Source organism: Eulemur rufifrons, chromosome 28 (genome assembly GCF_041146395.1).
Source record: "Eulemur rufifrons isolate Redbay chromosome 28, OSU_ERuf_1, whole genome shotgun sequence".
Taxonomy (NCBI): domain Eukaryota; kingdom Metazoa; phylum Chordata; class Mammalia; order Primates; family Lemuridae; genus Eulemur; species Eulemur rufifrons.
This window is the reverse complement of record NC_091010.1, coordinates 52,045,227-52,062,820: the sequence shown is the minus strand read 5'-3', so window position 1 is coordinate 52,062,820 and position 17,594 is coordinate 52,045,227.

The window sequence follows — 17,594 nt, the reverse complement described above, 5'->3', positions numbered from 1 at the left end:
TATGGTGGATGACAGAGAGTTTCCAAGTCCAGCCTCTGTAGTTTGAGTAGCTTGTTTGTGTGACATGTGATTGAGCTTTGTCTTGCAAGAGAATTGGCCTGTCTCTATTGACCAATCTCAGCTGCTTAATTGCAAGCATCCTTATCAATTCATCCAACTGGTTGCAGTAGACATCTGCTGTAATTGATTGACCAGGTTTCATGAAGATGTAATGGACAATACCAGCGCTGGACCACCAAACAGACACCATTAACTTTTCTTGATGAATATTTGATTTTGGACTATGTTTTGGCACTTCATCTTCATCCAACCATTGTGCCAAATGCTTGTGATTGTCAAAAAGAATCCATTTTTCATCACATATAACAATAGAGTATAAAAATGGTGCGCCTTTTGTTGTGACAGCAAATAAAGGCAAGCTTCAAGACGATTTCTCTTCTGACACTCCTTTAATTCATGCGGAACCCATCTATCTAGCTTCTTTATCTTGCTGATTTGTTTCAAATGGTCCAATATTGTTGTTATAGCAACATCAAACCTTGCTGCTAATGCACTCATAGGTTGAGATGGATTCACTTCCACTACAGCTTTCACCTCATCATTATTCACCTTGGTTTCAGGTCACCCACACGGCTCATTTTAAAGATTACAATGAACAGAACTTCTCAAACCATCGACATACTGTGCATTTATTAGGCACATCCTTCCCAAACATTTCGTTGCTATTTCAAGCTGTCTGTGCAGCATTGGCTCCACAACAGAAGTCATATTTGAAAATAACATGAATTTTTGACTTATCCATGGTTTCATAGAAATTACTCTTAAAAAATCTTTGAAAGATAATCAAAAGCCAAAACATGCATTTGAGAGACCGAAGATGTACCTTTACAATAGGAAAAAAAAAAGCAAAACAAGTGCCAAAGTGAAATGTCAGAGATATCAACTGTCAAACTTAGTACTTAAGGAAATTGGACATTTCATACTTAATAATCTAATAAAATTATTATTTATTTTGTGAAATATGATGATACTTGGTAGGGCTTATTACTGTTGCTGTCATTGTTTCATTAATGGCCTTACTTGAAAACATTTTAAAAGCAGACAATTTTGTGATGAGTGCCATTTAATTTTTTGAAGTCTGTTTTATAAATAGCATAATATCAGGAACTGCTATTTTACCACGTGCTGTTCTTGAAGATCAGAAATAGGTGGGGAATTCTTTCTATGTCTACTTTGTAGACTGTAATATGCAAGTACATTGTAGAACGAAGGGTAAATGGAAGGCACCTCCAAGTTGCATTCTCTATTGATAGAGTAACATCCTTCTATCCGTCACTGTTCTCCTCAACGGAAGGATTTCCAGAGATAGCTCCCTTACTTCTCACTTGTCCTCATACCCACCCAGTTTATGCAAGAAAAAGTTGCTATAAACTTGTCTGACTTTTGCATAGGTGTAATTATTGTACATAGATATAGCTGCCCTTCTCAAGCTCTGTGTTCTCTGTCAATCTGAGTGCCAAGATGATCCAGTTCCAGGAGTGGACCTGACTTTCACACCCACCCCCCTTATCTCTCTCCTTCTGTGGCTATTTATCCAAGTGTTCAGCCAGAGTGCAGCAATAGCTGAGATTAATGTTTCAGTTCAATGGGGAAAGGGAAACTCCTATGCAGGGCTAGAATGACACTTGGAATGTGGGGACCATAATACACTGCTATTCAACTTTGTGATACCATTATTTCTTGCTTATGTATCTTGAGAAATTTAAGGGTGAGGATGTATTCTGGGATAGAATTTGGGTATTTCTACATTTTCTGGCTGTGGCTCCACCTAATAGAAACTCAGTTACAGATTAACAACTAATATTCCAGTGCAGTCATCCCTCAGTAACCATGGAGGATTAATTCTAGGACCTCCCAGGGATACCAGTCCTCAGACGTTCAAATCCCTGGTATGAAATGGTGTGGTATTTGCATATAACCTAGGCACATCCTCCTATACACTTTAAATCATCTCTAGATCACTTAAAATCCCCAATACAATGTAAATGCTATGTAAACAGCTGTTATACTATATTATTCAGGGAGAAATAACAAGACAAAAAATCTGTGGATGGCCAGTAGAGAGGCAATTTTTAATGAATATTTTTGATTCACGGTTGAGTCCATGGATACTGAACCCATGGATACAGAGGGCTGACTGTACCAGGAAAAATGTCTACTCAGCTCTTCTGTTCTAAGAAGAGAGTTCTATAAAACTCAGAATAAGTTTCTGAGATTATTAATAGCTAGGTTCCTCTTTCCTTAGTAAACCCTTTTTTTTACTCCATTAATCTGTTTATCCCTTTCTCCATCATATCCCCATTTACCTAAAAGAATTGATTCTCATATCATATATAATGCTTCATTGCAAAATGTTGGTGGAGATTTACATGCCTCCTAAAAACTAATCCTTGGCTGCAAAGTTTGAATTTCATTTATCTTTGCATCTCCAGCTCTTATCACTGTGCTTGACATTCAGCAAAAAATTTGTTTAATGAAGACAGAAAGAAAGGAATGAGTGATTTAATTAATTGTATCAAGTTTGAGACTGGTACAATTGCAATAAATATTTAATTATACCAGCAGATAAAACCATCCTTGTCCTTAATATTCAAATCCCTTCAATCCTAATCCCGTGAACTGGTAATACGGATTCTATTTTCCAACCCCCATAGGTTCTCAGATTGAGTTTTCTTCAGTTTGAGATTTTTCTGGAATAGCCATAAAAGTGACAATCATTCCTTTGAGTGAGGCTATAACCAATGCTTTCTGTTGTCCTTATGATTACATCGTATAACTTTGTGTGTGTGTGTATGTGTGTGTATATGTGTGTATTTCAAAGCAATGGGACACACATTGACACAAATCAACTAGCACTGTCATCTGATTGGACTTTATTTGATAGTAAGAGCAAGTCCCTATGCTAGTGCACAGCCTAATTGACTTTACCAAGAAAGTTAGAATTACATAGTATCTTTTCATTTATATAGTAAATATTTCAGCCACTTAAATTTTATTTTTCTTATTTTATTTTTCTAGCACATCTGTTTTCCTTATAAAGGCATTCTTTATGTGTTTGGTCAGTCCCACGTAGGTCATTTTTTTTCAGAAACAAAACCTCAAAGAGAAATATATTTTGCTTTTTAGTGTCTATAAATATTATACTCTGTAAATATACTGAAAGTAAGGGACAGAAATCTGGAACTGGTTACCTCCTTGTCATCAGTAACTATAACTTTATTAATTCAAAATAGGACGGCTTTTTGATAATTTGTTTTGTTTGTTGCTTCCTCTTTTGCAAGTGCTATAATTTATTGAAGTTTAAATATTAACTGCTATTAAATATTAATTGCTTGAGATAATCAGCTCTGTAACTTCATATTTACCTTTTTGTAAATGCATAGGTTTGCTACCTTCCTGTAAACTGATATGGGAGCTACATAAAGTTAACACCCTATATCATAGTTTCCTGGCCTACAAAAGGAAGATTTGGACTAAAATTTCCTCCAACTCTAATATATTATGAATCTATGAATATTTATTATTTTCCCTATAATGCCAGCTAGTTAATTTGAATTCTTGATTCTTCTATGTATTTTATTCAGCAACACTCTCAGGTTCATGTCACTGTAAATCTGGTAAATATAGCCTCTCACATCTCCAGGAAAGTCACTGATAAAAATATTGATCAGGGCAGACTAGGGACCAAACCCTGCAGGGAATCAATTTATTAGTTGCTACTCTTTGTGCTTGGTACTTCAATCAATTATGAATCAGCTAAATTTTACTAGTCTCTTAAATTTATTTTAATACTTTTTATACAGCTATCAAGAAAGGATTTTAAAATGCTTTGCTGCAATCCCACTATATCATCAGTCTGACTTAGCCGTTTTTCAACTCTACAAAAGCAATGGAACAGTTTGATACTGCTTGTTTCAATTACTCATGTTTTTAATAAACACAATTCTGCTTTTTAAAACTCACAAACCATTCCATTGTAACATCATTCTAGAAGACCTTCCTAAAAATTGTAGAAATCTTGCCAGTCACAAGTTTGTAAAATCTACCTTCTTCATTTTGAGACTTGAAAAGACACTTATATGCCCATCTCCGATTGCTTTGTATCATTCCCATTCTATCCGATTCTTCTAAGAACATGAATGTAGCTGAGATAATTATTTCCTTCAGCATCTGAGCATGCTGACCTTCTAAGGCTGAGCCTAGGATTGATACAGTCTGTCTCAGTTTTTCGCTTACATTGGATTTCTGCAATCATTTATCATAAATAATTGTGTATCTTTTTTTTATTGGAGAAAGCAAAAAGTGTAGAGGTTGAATAGTTCAAGTTAATATTCATCAACAACCAGCATTAAAAAAAATTGATTCTTTCTGGAACTCTCATTTCCTTAATACTTCTTATAGAGTGGTTTTCATTTTACTGACAATGATCATCATGGTTTATCGAGATACGCTTCTTTATACACGCTCTGTATTTCCTCGCTCATTCGAGCCTATCACAAACCTTTTTATGCAACCACGCTGGTGCCCTTTTCCTACCTCACTGAGGTATTTCACAATGTCATGATCAAAATTACGTTTCTTAGAGCCTTACAGTCCTCTCCGGCCATCTTCCTTTCGGTGTGATCTGCCATGGAATGATTCCTACCGCCTAAATATTTACAATTTGTCTACCTAAAAGTTTGTGCTAGTTACTTGATAGCCAGCCTTCATATCTTTAAACAGTAGATGTTAATAAGTAAAATTGTTCATTTTCTTCACAATTAACTGTCATTTCAAAAATCTGTTAAGAAGCTCTCTCACTTTTATTTCACCAGTAAATATTTCTTTTTAGGCTGGAGTCAGTTTTCCTAGAACACGGTTTGCCAGCTTCCACATTATTGCATTTGGGGCTGGGTAAATCCTACTGTGCGTTGTAGGATGCTTTGCAGCATTCTTGGGTCCTGGCCGCTAAGTGCCAGGAGCACCTTCCCCCAGTTACGACAGTGCCTCCAGGCACACGGCCTTTGATGTGACACAAACAAGCTTAATAGAGAAGATAGGATTTTGCCTGGACCTTAAAGAAAATGTAGGATCAGATATAGAGAAAGAGGGAAGAACTCACAAGTGGTAAAATTGTGGGCAAAATATTTGGGGGACAGGGGGGACATAGTGTGTGAGCTAGTTCAGCTGGAGAAAAAGTTTCTGGGGAAATGAAGATTTTATTGGATGGTGTATTATTTTTCTATTGCTGTCATAACAAGCTACCAGAAACACAAAGCCTTGAAACGACACAAATGTGTGTATTTTTACCATTATGTAGGTTAGAAATCCTCACTGGGATAACATCAATCCAGTAGCAGATCTGTGTTTCTCCTTGGGGCTCTAATGGAAAATCTCGAGGCCAGTTGCTTTTCTTGGCTCCTGGTTCCCTTCTTCATTTTCAAAGCAAGCAACAGCAGGTGCAGTCCTTCTCTTGCTACCATCTCCCTGGTGCTTTTTCCAGAAAAGTTACTCTGATTTTAACAACCCGCGTGATTAGATAGGTCACACCCAGATAATGCAGGCAAATCTCCCTATCCCAAGGTCCCTAACTTAATCACATAAACAAAGTCCTCTTTTCCTATTAAGTAACATATATACAGGTTGTAGGATTGTGATGTGAATATCTTTGGGGTGGAGGACATTATTCTGCCTACCACAGATGGATTGGCTAAATGTAGCGTGTCTTGAATAACTGTTTACAGAGATTACACTTATGTCTCTAGGGAAGGAGGAGCTGTTGAAGGGTATCCGGTTTCATAAAGCAGCTCAGATCATCACCATCATCATCATTATCATCATCATTATCACACAAGAAAGTGTTTCCATCATTTTAGTAGGTTTCAAGTTGATTTCTATTTCTCTTTTTTTTTTTCTAACATTTCTGCATCATTCACTCAATCCTTCAGCACCTGGGACTACCTTTCTGCCCCTGTGCTACCTCTTATCATGCAACCAGGATCCTACCAGTGTCAAATTTTCTAATGGGAGTTTTGACATCCTCTTTGTCTATGTGATGTAAATCAACATTGAAGGTAAATAAGCCAAGGTTGAATACTCAAGGGCAGGACTGGAATAAAAATATTAGCTCTAAGTCACAAGGGACATGCAGCCATGGAGTAAAGCAGAAGTTCATACAAAACATTCCTCCATAGAAATAATGGTGATGACTGGCCAGAGGTCAAGGCAGTGGAATAGTAAGGAAAGCTGAGCCACCACAACATACTCTAAGTGTGACAAGAGTTGAAAATTGAGGCTAGTCCATCTCAGCAGTAAATCCTCCTGCAACAAGAGCCAATAACTTGCTTCTCCAAATAGGGTTAATGTCTTGATTAGCATTTCTAAGACCCAGAAGACCAGAACTCTGCTGATAGGAAAATCATAGCTGGTTAGATAAAAAGTATAGTTAATAACCACCAGATTCTAAACCTATTTTATAATCTCTTGGGAAAACTTAAAAAATGCATAGTCCCCAGCCCAACCTGCTGTATAAGAATCTGCAGTGAGAGAGATCAGGGAATCTGTATTTTTATACGAGCTTCCCAAATATCTCTAAAAGAGCGTGGCACAGAGCAGTGGTCTTACTGTGGAAATGGCAGATACGTAACTGTGTTCTCATTTAACACCAAGAGAAATTGGAATCTAAAGGAGTTAAGAGATTTCTTTTCCTGAAGTCACACATTTAATGAATTAGAAATCCTCAGCCCAGATACCTGCATTCCAATCACCCGAACGTGACAATTTGGGGTCTAGGAAGACATGCAGACGCATATATTCTATCCAGTGAAAGGTTTCATGCACAAAGCTTCTTCTATGTCCCAAATAATTTTGGGCTTGTCATTAAAACGTGACAAAAACTGAAATATGTCACTCAAAGAGTTGATGCTAAATGCCTGAATAGATTTATGCTTTCCTTTGCTCCAAAGCATATATGGACAATTTTCTGCCTGTACCATGAGGAACATAAAGGCACCTGATCTGAAACCTCTGGCCTCTTGTTTTCCTCCCTTCCTCTACCTTTAAATTGGTCTATTGTGCATGAAATGTTAGACATTCATGACTTTCCTTATGCCTGTAATACATTCTCTGAAATCATTCTGGATAAGGGGAATTTGATTAAGGTGATGCATTTGAAATGTCAGAGGTCTTTCTACCTCATCTAAAAGAAATCAGGAACGTTGACAGATGTGTTCAGAGATAATGGGAACTGAAGAAAATCCTCAGAAGCCCTTACAAACTACCTTAGTTATTCAATCTATCACTTTCCATCTTTGGATTAAATTAGGTAACTAATGCAGATAAATATGTAAGGAAATATAATTTTTATCAGTCAAACCTCAGTTCTAATATGTTTTATTTTATGCCTCTCCTCTCTCCCTTCCCTCCCCAGGCTTAGCATGTAATAGATAGAAAACTTCTTACCACATTTTACTTTTCCATTTGAGGAATAATTTGGTTAATGCCAGAATTCTTTGGATAACCATTAATTCAATTTATTCAATAAATATTGACTCTGCCCCTAAGTGGCAAGCAGACATTAAGGTGGCCCTCATGATCTTCCCTTCCTGGTGCTCATGTCCTTCTGTAATCCCTTTGCTCCAAGTGTGGGCAGAGCCTGTAACTTGCTTCTAATCAATAGATATGGCAAAGGTGATGGGATGTACACAATTGTGTGATCATGTGATCCTGTCTCATAAGATGTCCATCTGGCTGAATCTCTCTCTTTCTAGCTGGCTGTGAGGAAGCAAGTGAACATTTGGGGGAATCTGACATGTCAAGGAACTGTGGACAACCCCTAGAACTTAAAGAGACTTCCAGCCAACAGTCAGCAAGAAACTGGGGCACTCTTTCTTATAGCTTCAAGGAACTGAATTCTACCAACATGAGTGAGCTAGGAAGTACACCCTTCCCTAATGAGTCTCAGATAAGACCATAGCTCTGGCATGCACTTTGACTAAAGGCTGAAGGCTTTTGACCCGGCTAAGGTTTATCTGGACTCCTGAGCCACAGAAACTGTGAGATAATAAATATGTACTGTTTTAAGCTATGAAGTTTGTGGTATGATTGTATTGCAGCAATAAATAACTAATATATCCTATCATGCAACAAACATGGTTCTAAGTGCCAGGGATACAGCAGTTAGAGCAAACCGCAGATAAAGTCCTGCCTCAGAGATACATGCCAGAGGTGAGAGAGGTAATACATACACAAATAAACCAATTTTAGCTTATGGTGTGTGTGTGATATATGGGTGCACGTGTATGAGAAGTGATACTTTAGACAGGGTGATCTGGGAAGGCGTTTCTGAGAATGTGATATTGAGACCAGTTGCATGAATAGTTGAGGGAAAAGTTTTAGGCACAGAGAACATCAAATGCAAAGATTCTGGAGTCAGAAAAATTTAGGAATTAGTACGTTAGTATGGATGGAGCATAAGAATTGAGTGGGGAAATTGGCACTGATTGGAGTTGGAAATTTTTGCAGCAGCCAATAGACCTTGATAATAAGCTTTAATTCTAAGTATATTGGAAAGAAATTGAAGTGTTTTAAGTAGAAAAGGGATGTGATTTCATACATTGTTTGATTGGTTGGGAAGCCTATGAATGATTTGTTCTTAGTGGTTGTTTTCTTTTAATTGTATTTCTCTGGGTGTGTACTCTGCTTCAGTCAGTCTGGAAACTCAACGAGGGAAAACCCAGTAGGACACTGTGCTGAAAAATCAATACACGCTATGTATGGGAAGTATCTAAGTGTGCTTACATTAAAACGGTTTACAACATTCATCCAAAGATTAGACTATTCAATGGTAATAAGTGAGGAAATTAAGGTTTTGATGGTAAAGTGTCTTAACCAAGATAACACAGCTAGATAAAGATCAAGTTATACAAATTATTATTTTTTACTGATTCAGATTGCTTTATTTATATCTGGTTAAAATCTCTTTACTCCATTGCCTATAAATGTATCATAGGCTATTATCATTGTTATTTGGAGTTTAGAAACAAATGTAAGTTCACATTTCACTGTTAAAAATTTGGTAAAAGGAAGTGAAAAACACAAAGAAATCACTGATACTCAGGTCACCCAAAGATGATGTCAATTAACATAATGATGAGTGTCCTGCTGAGCTTTCTAATTGCATTAATTATTTATTTTATTTTGTATTGTACATATCATTGGTAACCTACTTCTTTTCTATTAATACATGCTAAATTATTTCCATATCTATACATTTTTATAAAATAGGACTGCATTGTTATTTTGTATAAATGTATCATTATTTAAGTGTCCCTTATTGTTGGAAATTTATATTTATATGTTTATAAATTAATATAATTTAAACTTTTTTGATTTTATAAATAGTGCTACTAGGAACATATAAAAATAATATAACATGGTTTCCCTCCAATTTCCGAGTTTCCTTAGGGAAAATTCCTAAGGAATCACAGTGTGAAAGAATAAATTAACATGGTTGGCATATATTTATAAACTGTTGTCTATCGATTTTCTACCACCTTTTAGTTCAGGCAAACTTAGAGTAACTATATTCTTCTCATGTCCTCCCTCTTACAACAAAACACCCTGGACTTAATACAAATAAGCATAGGAAGATTCTTAAAGACGGAAAGAACGTGGAGTCGAGCAATGACGTGGCAGTGAGCTCTCTGGGTTTCCTTCCTGCCTCCCACAGATCCCTAACAAGTCACTCCAGAAGCCCCCAACCCAGAATTGCCAAGACACAGAAATAAAAATGCTCCAAGAAGAGCCGTTTTTCCCTTAGCCAAAGAACCAAGGAAAGGGTGACCTAAAAACAGAACACTTTGTGACATCTGCCCTACTATAACCCAACACCAATGAGAAAATTGTACCTTCACTACTGCGGCTTCAGTGGGACTGAGCAGGGAGCTGGTCTTCCATTCCAATCCACATCAATGAGACTAACAAGAAGGTGTGAGTTGAGGTTCTCCAGCCCTTCACATTATTTTCATCCCTGCTATCTGTGGGGCCAGTGGGTAGCTGAGCCTCCCCACCTTCCCAGCAGAATGAGACTGAATCAGGAAGTATAGAGTAGGAGTATTTGGCACTCTGCTCCTGTACGGCCATGTGAGCAGGACCTGGTGGGTGGTTGCACTGGCATCACCAGGTACAAGGAGGTGGTGGAAAGTGGATTAGTTGCCACTGCATTCCCTATAGCCCTTCATCTAATATTAGTGGCAGCCATCAGGAAACTGAACTTCTGTCTTCATGCTGAAGTATCAAAGCAGTGTAAGTCAGTCCTCATTCAGACACAATGAGATGGTGTAAATTAATGTCCCACTTTCACTAGGAAGACATCAGCAAGACTAAAGGGAAGCAGAACCTCCACCCCACCCACCAGCAATGTGGCTGTGTGAGTTAGCACTTGATTTTTACTGGGGTGGTGTCAGCAGGCCCCAGTAGGAGCTTAAACATACACACCCACCCAGTGCTCATACTACATCTCAACAGAGGGTTTGCCTGTTAAATAAAGAATATTAAATAGGAGCCATAGCATCATAATATAATCCCCAAAATGTCCAGAACACAAGCAAAATTACTCATAATAACAAGAATCCGGAAAATCAAAATCTGAATGAGAAATGGCAATGAACAGATGCCAACACTGAGATGAATCAGATATTAGAATTCTCTCACAAGCATTTTAAAGCAGTCATTATAAACACGCTTCAACAAGAAATTACAGATTCTCTTGAAGCAAGTGAGAAAATAGAAAATATCAGAAAGAAATAGAAATTACACAGAAGAACCAAATGGAAATTATATAAATGAAAATTATAACAGCTGGAATTTTAAAAAATGCTGAATGAGCTCCATAGCAGAGTGGAGATAACAGAGGATAAGATCAGTGATTATAATTATCAGGATTATAATTATCCTATAACATCACCCTATAGCACTCTCATTGATCCTAATATGACTTTATTCTTAATTGTTTTTTGCTTCCTGTAATACATCTTTGTTCCAAATTAACTCTTCCTTTGAATTTTAAGTGCCAAGTTTTAGGGTTGATTTATTTATTTATTTATTTATTTGGTGCAGAATGTTTCATTCATTCCACCGTGTGTTTATGCCTGCTAATTCATAATTGTTTGAGTAGGAATTTATGAGATCCTTTAATTTGCACAGTCAAGCTTTTAAAAATAATCTCTTTAAGTTCCCCTATTGTCTACATGTGTGTTGTTGGAGATAGATGGAGAGTTGATGTAAGTTTTACTGTCAGCTCAGTTATTTGGGGGCTCAGAAGGCTGGAGAAGAAGAAGGAGCTGCAGTTATAGCCATTCACATCAAGAGGTCACACCAAACCCGGAGTTTGGTGAACTTGATATATCTGGCACCTATTTTCTGCATGTCATGTGATTTTGTCTAGCCTCTTTCACCAGATATTTTAGACAACATTTCCACTTTACTAGTATACATCCTGCCTCCATACCCCTCTGTCCTTCTATGCAGATGCTTTTACACAATGCTGACCAGTTGCAGTAAATAGCCTTCCATATACACACTCCTGTCTTATCCATGCCTACCCTCTTGCCTTTGTCTTTCTAAATTAGAGTGTATTTATTGGTGGGGTTTTATCTCATCCTGTTTTATATATTTTATCAACTCTGGATTACTTTCCAGAAAGACCACATGGAAAGCAGTCTTAATATCTTCCTTTGACCTTATTCCAACACTATGTGAAGAAATTCTTCAATTTCTTTTAAGTTGTTCACATGGGGGAATGGTCATGGAGAGGCCTATGCTAAGATTTATGCCTAATTGTTACTTTCTTAGAGAAAATCTTACCTATTTCTTTAAGTTTTCTCATAGATTCAACACCTCATATCTTCAACATTTTGCCCTAATACTTCCACAGTATGCTTATATTTACTATATTATGTTCACCTGGAAGTGTGTTTGATCCACTGTTTCTCTTCATTTAGCTGCACATGGGTTGCTGACACTTGAGCTGTTATTATAAACATCATCGCCACTGCCACACAATTTCTATATGTTGGATATAGTACAGTGTTTCTCACCATTTATTTCTTTATTGTCCCCTGTAATGAGCATTTTTAGACACTTTTTTTCTAACTGGCATCCCTAACATGATTTTTAATACCGTGGATATACTATATATCTGCTGATACACTTTGACCCTTTGAAAAGTCACAACCCATTGTAATTTCTACATTTTTTTCATCCCCAGGAACCAATTTGTACCCCTTTGTAGATGATATTGCCCACATTGAGACCATGTTGTAATCTATATGTCAGGCAATTCATTACATATTTTGTATTTATATTTATTATATCTTTTGTTAATTGGTTTTGTCTGGGTAGATGACTGACCGTTTCTCTAATTACAGATTAACATAAAACGATTTCTATTTATACAAAGTAACTTATAAACTTTACCTTCCAAATGGCTAGACAACAGATACTGCACTTTTGGACCTTTTTTGCTCTATTTTCCCTGCTAACTCCTTTACCACACAGACTTCTATGTACCTAAACCATGAGAAATAACTAGTATCAGATTACTGAAGGGCTGACAATACATCGTACCACAGGACTAAAGCCGTGTCTGCAACTGTGATGGGATTTTCAAATGTTAATCATTTTTTACTTTTCTTATTATGTACGTGATACGTCTGGAACCAGGCTCTCAGAGATAGGAAGCTATTTGTCTCTTTGGAATGGAGTGGAGTGGGGATTCTGTCTGTGCTAATGTGTTCTACAAAAATCCTGTACAGTCAAGGAGTGGTTCTACCCACAGAGCACATTTATAAATAAGGACGTTGTCAGCACATTTTGTGTTACTAGTATCCTCTGGAAGCATAATTTAAGTTATGGTTTTGGAATATAATTTTATTTATTTACAAATAGTGATCAATATATCCATACTTATTTGCATTCTACACGTGTGTTTTGTAAATTGATTTAAAAATAATTGCATACTGGGGGCATGTCTGTAACAAGTGATCCTGTCCTCAGTGGCTACTGTTGATTAAAACATGAATGGACGGCTGACACCAGTTTGGCATCCACTGATGGGCTGGTTAATTAAATTATCTATTGAAAATTTGAGCTGAGAATAAAGACTGGGTTCAGGCAGTAGTTAGCAGACATGGCAACCAAATATTGAGTGGGGCTGGAATTAGCCTTATAAGACAAACAAAGCCACAAGAATATTGGCACTAAAGAAGAACAAACACGAGAGGCTTACAGCAGAGAGAGAACTGTAAAACCAATTCTCTGTGGAGCAGAGAAGCGCAGAAACTAAAATCTGTGCAGACCCAGGGAAAGTAGATACGATGGTTTTCTGATATTTTGTTATTGCAGGTGGATTATGGGGATGCCTTTGTACTCTTTCAATGAACCTCTTTTTAACCTGAGCTTCTTTGATTGCGACAAGAGTCTCGACTAGGCAAGAATTCTTTTGCCAAAAAACAAATTCGGGAAGAAACTATATCCCATAAGATTATCAGTGCCATGAGATTTGTCTGTTATGTTGACCCTTATATTTCTGGTGCTTAGAAAAGTATCTATTCCAAAGCAGGTGCTCCATAGAAATTTGTTAGATTAATAAGAGGAAATCAGCATCATTAGCATGTGCATACATTGCAGAATCTTTGATGCCTTCCAGATGTTGAAATAAAGACATAGAAGGGGGATTTTATGGAGGAATAATATTAAGATGAGGAAAAATTGAATTTGATCTTCCTTTCTTTGTTATCCTGGTGTGAGATTTGCTTTGTTTTTGTTTGTTTGTTTGTTTGTTTTTATTTCTTTATAGATTTTAAGAAAGAAACTGAACTGAGGCTGCCAAATACTAATGTTCATTATTCCTAGCAGAAAGCACTGTGAAAGATCTTGATGATTCGAGATGCTAAAAACATTTTTCCAGGGAAATACCACATACATTCTCTACACAGTGCATATAAAAGTACTTCTTAATGATATAGCCTATCTCTTCAGATTTTTGGATTTCACAGACTATTAAAATTTCAGAATAAATTTGGGGGATCAATTAAGGTTGCATGTTTTCATTTACCCAAGTAAAAGCATTAATCATAGCAAAAGAAAAAATGATTCGCTATCAGCATTATTTCATAGGGAAAAATAATGTTAACAAAAATAAGTGCAAAGAACATAATTTTAGAATAAAAGACACCTTAAAATGAACATGCTCAGTTTAATAAAACAAATTTACTACATTGTTTAATGTTCCTTATTTCAAAGTGATCTGATGAAAACTTTAAATTTCACAAGAGTTGCTTTTCCTAACCTTTGATCCAACATCAATAAGGGTTAATGAACTCTTAACTACACTCTATTTCAAAACCTGAGATACTGCTGGCTAAAAGACCAATGCTTTTGTTCTTATCTTGCCTTGACTTAGATCAACTTACTCCAGTAACCAGTGATGATTTCATGCCGGTGAATGATGTTGATTGGCAATGACATAAGCTTTTATAACAAACAATATTCATTTTAGAAATTACTTAATAAATGTCATTTTGTTGATTGACACACTCTTTCAAAACATGGGGCTCATGAGGGAAGTTGCTGTCATTTTTTAAATTCTAATATTTAAAAAAAGCTATTTGGCAAACTGTATTGGCAGTTAAGTCAGCGCTGTCGGGACTGAAGGGGTAAGTTCAACCTCATTCGATTTTATCTTCTTGACCATTACCATACTTTAGGTGCAACCTTGCCATAAGGAAAAGATGCCACTGGAGGAAAAAAAGGTCTAGGCCAAGGATAACTCTTTGTATCATTATCCATATACATCCACACACCTGTGGCCTTATATTAAATAAGTTTTCTGCCACTGAGGTTTCAGGCATTACTATGCATACACAAAGGGAAGCCCATGGCTAATTATGATACATGCCCCTCAAGGTACTTAAATTATAATAACCTTCAAAAAGTTCAATCAATACAAATTCATTTTGCTATTAATGTTAACCGAGTTTTTTTCCCCCAGATTTTCTCTCCTTTTAAGAATCAAACACAGTGGAAGTTGAGTTCTGACTGAACGGCTTTTTAAAAAATTTTAATCAAGTGTTACCTCAGCAGGCAACAGATGGAGGAGAAGCCATTTGATATCAGTTCAGTTGCAGTGTGCTCGGCACACGATATGAAGCACAGATGTTTATCTGGAATGGCCATGAAGTTGGAAAATGAAAACTTGGAAGAAAGCTATTGAGTTCCAAAACCTCTTTAATGCCATATTGTAAACAGGCAGGACAGCCTCCAAGGGGTAATATTAATACCTGATTCTCTCACAATCTCCTAGCAATAGAGTATGCACAAAAGTATTTGTGCTTGGCACTAAAACCTCAAGTCAGAAATGTCTTTTATTTCCATCTTCTGAACCATATTTTCAGTTCATGTGTTTTTTGTGAGAAATTTCTTTTCTTTTTTTCTCCAGTGACTCTTTTGAGTTTTACAATCAACATTTTATTGTATCTCTCATGCATTATATGATGAGAGTCCAAACTACTTCTCACACATCTTTTCACTTGCTTTAAAAATGGATGGCTTAAAACATTTAGGTGTCCCACGTATCCTATGTCATAATTACCCTTCAGATAACTTTTTTTTTTCCCCTGAATGGTTGGGAATTTTTTGCATCTGTTTGGGTTTATTGATGAGGTAGCATTTTGTATTCTGGCTTCTCTAGAGGCTGTTCCTCACTCAGCAAAGAGGGGAAATATTTGAGTGGGTTGTCACTCGACACCATGGGCATGAATGGAATTACCTGCTCAAGGTGGTATTTCTATTTTCAACATGTGAACAGGCCCAACTCCAACATTTGTGGGGCTTGGGGAAAGAGGACAAGTAGAGAATCCTCAGTCTAATGCCCACCTCTCTCCAGTGCTTTTCCCTGGTTCCAGCCTGAAGCATGTTTGTGGACGCTTCAGACTGTAAGTCCTAACTGTGACAGCCAATGCCTTCTTTAAAAGAGCTGCTCCTTGAGTTACTCTCAGGAGTTAAGGGTACAGGCCCCATAGTGGCATGCTCTGCCCTTGAGAGGATACACTGAGGAAAAAGGCTCCAAGCTCCTGGAAGAAGGCTTATTGCTGTTTGAACAGGGAATTCTGTAGACTTGGGGACCCAGAGGGTAGCATAAATGTAGAGGTATGTGTGCTTGTCTTGGTCCATTCAGGCTGCTCTATTAAAATACCGTAAACTGAATGGCTTAAACAACAACATTTCTCATGGTTCCAGAGGCTAGAAGTCTTAGATCTGGGTAGCAACATGATTGGGTTCTTGGTGAGGACCCTCTTCTTGGTTATGTCCTCACATGGTCTTTCCTTGCTGTGCACACACACACACACACAGAGATCCTATTTCCTCTTTTTTATAAGGATACTAATCCCATCATGAGTGCCCCACCCTCACGAAGTAATCTAACCCTAATTACCTCTCAAATGCTCTGCCTTCAAATACCATCCCTTTGGGGATTAGGGCTTCAATATATGGATTTTGTAGGGGGGGCGGTGCACAAACATTCAATCCAGAGAAGAACTCCAGTTTTGTTATTTCCTTGCCCTCATAAACCTCTCACCCTCTATAGAGAGATACAGCTGGAAGAGTACCACAGCAGGGACCTCTACAGCAAAGGGCTCAAGACAGCTGTCCAGCTGCCCAGGTCTAAGGTTGATACTGTGTGTAAATTTTATTCCTTTGTAAACATAAAGAAAAGAAAAATGAATTAAGATAATTCACATTTGGACAAAGACAAATGCCCAATTTGTGCTAGTTGATCAATTTCATACCAGCTTGATCATTCTATTTGTATTATTTTCATTTGTGGTAGACACATCCTAAGGTGACCCCCAATGATCCACACACCCTTGTACTCTCTCTTCTTCTTGGGTATGGATGGGATCTGTATCTTACTTCTAACCAATAGAATATTGCAAATGTGATTTTATTTACTCTCTTGATCAGATAATGTTACATGGCTAAGGCGATGGGTTGCTCTTATGCTGTATAAAATTTAGTCTCAGCAGGTTGGAGAAAAAGACTCTCCCTGCTGGTCTTAAAGAAGCAAGCTGATATGTGTTAAACAGTCTATGGAGAGGGTCACATGGCAAGGAAATGGGACAGCCTCTAGGGGGATTTCAGTCCTACCACCCATAAGGAACTAAATTCTGCTAACAACCACATAAGCTTGGAAGATGATGTCCAGCTTCAGAAAAGATACAGTCTGACTGACACCTTGACTTCAGTTTTTGTAAGATTCTGAACCCATTTATGATAAGTCCAGACTCCTGATGCTATGGGACAATAACTGTGTGTTATTTGAAGCCAGTCAATTTATAATAACTTGTTACACAGCCTAAGAAAGTTGATATACCAGTTCTTTGCAGATTGTGCATTTGCTCTTTCTTGTTTTGTCTTCTTTATATTTAGTCTTTCCCCAGATTTTATGGTCTAGTAATCACTCTATTATTGTACATAGACACATGTTGACATTG